This window comes from Echinops telfairi, unplaced genomic scaffold (genome assembly GCF_000313985.2).
Source record: "Echinops telfairi isolate 266 unplaced genomic scaffold, ASM31398v2 ScPeMD7_7469;HRSCAF=8507_1, whole genome shotgun sequence".
Classification (NCBI taxonomy): domain Eukaryota; kingdom Metazoa; phylum Chordata; class Mammalia; order Afrosoricida; family Tenrecidae; genus Echinops; species Echinops telfairi.
In genome coordinates, this window is record NW_022111373.1 from 70,294,843 (window position 1) to 70,300,053 (window position 5,211).

A 5,211-nucleotide genomic window follows, 5' to 3' on the forward strand; every position below is an offset into this window, starting at 1 on the left:
CACCACCACACCAACACCACCACACCACCAACACCAACACCACACCACCACCACCACACCACCACCACCACCACCTCCACCACACCACCACACCACCACCACCACACCAACACCTCCTAGTTTCTGACAGGGCCATTTCTATACTGTCACATAGTCTCTAAACTGCTGTAATCTCCAATTGTCCCCCTCCTCATGGCCCATAGAGTCGTCCCTATAAAAACCCTCTCACCATCTTCTAACTCGGTCTCTCAACAGCAGGAGCAATGCTTTGCTCTTCCAGATCAAGCCCCACATGATTTCCTGATATACAATCTCTCCCTTTTCGCATGCTACTGCACTAGAAACGTTTAAGCTGATCAATCAGACCTCAGCAAGCACTAACCAGAGACACCCGCCCCGCTGTCACACAGAGGCCCTCTCTGAAAGGGCTTCTCTCTGGGCAGCCCCTGGGGCAGCCCTGTGTCGAGCTATGCTGTAGTTGGCTTGCTTTCTGGCCTTCTGGGGTGAGTCTCGTTCCCTTAGATCAGTGCTTCTCAACCTTCCTAATGCCACCACCCTTTCATACAGTTCCTCATGTGCTTGTGATCCCCCAACCATAAAATTATTTTCCTTGCTACTTCACAACTGTAATTTTGCTACTGTTAGGAATCGGGCGACCCCTGTGAAAGGGTCGTTTTGACCCCCTCAAAGGGGTTGCGACCCACAGGTTAAGAACTGCTGCCTCAGATCTTACAGAAAAAATCCTCCAAGACATTCAGTCTCTCTTTGGATCAAAATTAAGAGAGTTTCTCACTGCTAGTTATCTTTACCCTTAATCTATAAATTAGCAAAAGTTTAAGAACATGCTTTTCTTGCAAGGTTTTTACAATGAACATTTTCAAACACAGAGAGTTGGAAGGATTATCTAGTAACTATTCTTAGACCTACCCTACAGACGAATTATTTTGCCATTTACCCATATTTACCCATCCATCCATCTATCTATATTATATTTTGATGCATTTCAAAGTAATTTGTACAGATCACTGTAAAGGGGAACTGAGGTACAGGGAGGAAGATAGACATAACTGACAAGTCAAGGGAAAGCAGAAACAAATAGCTTTATTGGTGGGGTGGGGTGGGGGTGGGGTAGCTCCCAGACGAGGTTCTGTGATCTAGGCCTACAGGTCAGGGAGGCTGTACTCAGCAGCTGGAGGTGAGGGTTTTTAAAGGGGTGGTGAGGAATGTATGGCAGTTATGGCAAATAGCATACGGGGTCTGGAAACTCCGAGAGTTGCTTGTCCTTGCGGCTTTCTTCGAACCCCGAGCATCTGGTTTCACTGGTTCTCTTATCTGGCGCCATCTGCTGCTGACCTTTGGGATGTGCAGGGAAGCACTGCAGGGCCCGGACCTGCTTCCGCTTAGTCCAAACAGGGCTGCCTAGTTCAGACCCGGCCCAAACAATCACTACACCTCTGTCCTACATATTTAAGCTTGTTAGTGCGGTAACCCACCACAATTAACCCCCAGGTGACCGTCATGTAGTAGTTAACTTAGTAGCCATTTTAACAATGTAACCATACTGTATTAATTAGCCTGAGTGTAGCCATTTTGTATTGACCCCAGTGCAGCCACTTTGTAACTACTGAAATTCCTTTTGTAACTTCTGTATCTGCTGACCCATTGCGTTTATTTTTTAAATTGCTGATGTTGCTTGTAACCCACTCTCCATTTTACTTTTCATAAGCACCTATTTTTCTATATAGCATGATGCCACCTGCCCTTGTGCCCTGTTTACAGTGTAAAAACTCCCCTCTTCAAGCACTCAGGGTCAATGGAGAATTAGGCTCTCGCCACCCCTTGACTGCTGGCTAATAAAGGCTTACTAACTTTGATCAGCGTTGCATGTGGGTTAATCAACCTGCTCCGGGCACAACAGGCAGGTCGTTGTCAGGTGTCGTGGAGTTGGTTGTGACTCCTAGCGGCTGATGTGCAACAAAATGAACCCCTGCCGGGTCTGGGGCCGTCCGCACAATTGTTCTGATGTTTGAGCCCTCACTGCAGCCAGTGCATCAACCCAGCTCACTGGGGGCCTTTCTCTTTGTCACTGCCCCTCCACTTTGCATCTCGTTAATTCAGTATTTATTTCTTTTCTGGAAGAATGTATCAAATGCACAGATCTTAAGTGTACCATTCTTCAGGTTGTGACTCATTCATTTGAGGGTGGGTCAAAAAGTATTGCCGCCAGGATTCCAGTTCATACAGGTACCGGTTTATTCAAAACAAATGTGTTTAAGCAGATCTCTGCAGTTGGTGGACAGCACTACATGTGTCTTCTTAGGGTACTTTCAAAACAGTGGCCTTGAGGGAATTGAATGGGTCAGCTTGATTCAAGGCAGGGAAGTCAGCTCAGAAATGTATGGGCTACTGCTTTGGGGGGACTGCTTGATAGATTTTCTTGGAGGACACAGGATGGTCACAGGGGCTTATTAGGAAGACATTATAAGAACATTGAAGACTGCCTTGGTGAGAAAAGGTCAGCCAAGTTTCACCCAGGAATTTTTTTTCCAACCAATACTCCTGCTCATTCTTTGAAAACATTATGCAGAGTGAAATAAGTCAGGCACTAATATTATGTCATCCCACTGATATGAAATATGTTGATGGTCAATGATTCTCAGTGACTTGGCAGATAGGATGTAGTTATCCTTCATAATGTACTAAAATAAGATCATATCCATAATGAGCTCTACTGTGAACAGTCAATACGTTGAAAGAGAGTTTCCTTGAGAGGGTGACTTGCTTCTAATCTAAACAGACATTCTGGGAAAAGCTCTTTTGTTTTTGCTGGGTCTGTCTCCTGCATTTGGCTTGTCACTACCTGACCCCTGGTTCTTGGGACTTGAGTCACTGGCCTGCCATGTTCTTTACCAATCCTGGGATCTGCTAGCTTCTGTAACCTGTGAATAAGCAACCCGTCATCTTACCTGCTGACCTTGGATTTGTCAGCTTCTAGAGCCAGCCTTCTGACCTGCTGATAGGGGTTCATTAGCCATGACTCAGAAGAAAACTGGAGGCTGACTGATGATCTACAGACCAGGAACTTGCCAATCTCTATAATCTCTCTTCATCTCTCTCTATATATACACGAGGGGCTTAAAAAAGTTGGTAGAAAATGCCATTATTTTTTATTTCCATGTTTCACCAAACTTTATTAAACCCCTTCCAATAGGCAATCTTCATCGGTTTTGCTTCTCTAGAGAACCAAGAGTAAGAAAATGTAGACGAGGCAAATGCGTAAGGATCAAAGTGCATTGGCGGTTCCTAAGCACGGGACGGAGTAGGGAATGGAAGTTAGTCTTCAATGTAAAGTTTCTGCTTGGGGTGAGGGAACAATTTAGAAATAGTGCTGATGTTATCACAGTACACTAAATGTGATTTATGTCACTGAATTCTGCACTTTAAAAAATGGTCAAAATAGCAAACATTTTGTTATTTATAGTTTACCACAATTTTAAAAAGCAAACACTCCTGATGGCCAGACCATAACCCAAAGGAAAATTGGACTCTAAGCTGTGAGATGAAAGCTCAGCAATGGTCATTTTTTTTAAGAATTCCCAGATGATTCTCATGAGCCACCAATGTGGAAAATCACAGCTCCCCCGCACAGCCCACCCATTGCCCTCCAACTCACAGTGATCCTGTAGGATACCACAGAACTGCCCTGGGGGGTTGCCACGGCTGTACATCTTTAGAGACATAGACCACCACGTCAGTCTCCTGCAGGGAAGCCAGTAGGTGCCATCCTGTGCCGCCAGGGCTCCTTCTACATGGCAGGCCTCCTGCCATCCAGAGCAGCGGTTCTCAACCTAATACATCCTGCATGTCAGCTATTTACATTATGATTCATAACAGTAGCAAAATGACAGTAATGAGGTAGCAATGAAAATAATTTTATGGTTGGGGGTCACCACAACACGAGGAACTGTATGAAAGGGTCACGGCATGAGGAAGGTTGAGAACCCCTGATCTAGAGGGCTCCGTCCCTGGAAAAGGAAGCCGCGCTTGGTAAAGCAGAGGGTCAGTGCAAAAGAAGAAGATCCCAAACCAGATGCATGGACACAATGGCTGCATGAATAGGCTCTCTTGTGAAGGTGCCACAGAACCAAGCAGTGTGTCATTCTGTGTTGCGTAGGGTCGCTGTGATTTGATAGCCCCTAACAGCAACAAGCACCCTAGGTGTTCTGTTTCACGTTTGAAGGAACCTGGTTTTCCACAGTAGCTATACCAACTTATGTTCCCACCAGCCATGTAGGAGAATTCCAATCTTTTCACTTGCTTGATGATGTCCTCTGGAAGAGAAGACTTTTCAATTTTGATAAAGTGCATTACAATTTTGATTCTCATTAAATATATATATCTCAAAGCCTAGAGATTTCCGTAAGGTATGCGTTTCAGAAAATGCCTTGGCTTCTCACTGGTACTTTCTGTATAGGATGGTCTACCCATTCATATCAGAAAAGGCGACCTTGTATCTTGTGAAGGGTTCTTGTAAAAATGGTCTTATGTATTCATGCCAGGCAAAACCTTGCTGGTTTTATTTCTTTTCCTCGGCGTGGTTGATAAGTCCTGGAGGACTCCCTGAACTCATATGGTATCCAGAAGCAATATAATCCGGTGGAAACTTCAGAAGAGCTTTTTGAAATTATGTTCAAAAACAAAGAAAGGCAGTCTTGTCTCTTATGCCTATGAATTAGAGGGTATCTGTGAGCTACCAGGTTTTATTGAAAAGCCTGCTTTTAGACTGACATTTATCTTGTAATGTGGCAGTGGGGGGGGGGGACGACCCTGAAACATTTACAGAACAAAGGTTAAGGTCAAATATTCTCTGTATAATGTTTACACAGTACAAATCTGCAAAAAAATGGACGCTTTATTATTTATGTTTAACGACTATCTATTGTGCATTTTAAAATCCCACATTAAATAAAATGCGCATAGAAGGGAAGAGAGGGAGAGAGGGAATGAGGGAGGACAGAAATCTAGTGAAGAGTCTTCAGAGGATCCTTTGAACCATCTCCTGACACTTTCTTTTTTTAATTTTATTTTAATTTTTTAACATTTTATTAGGGGCTCATATAACTGTTATCCCAATCCATACACACATCAATTGTGTAAAGCGCATTTGTACATCGTTTCTCAAAACATTTTCTCTCCACTTAAACCCCCAAC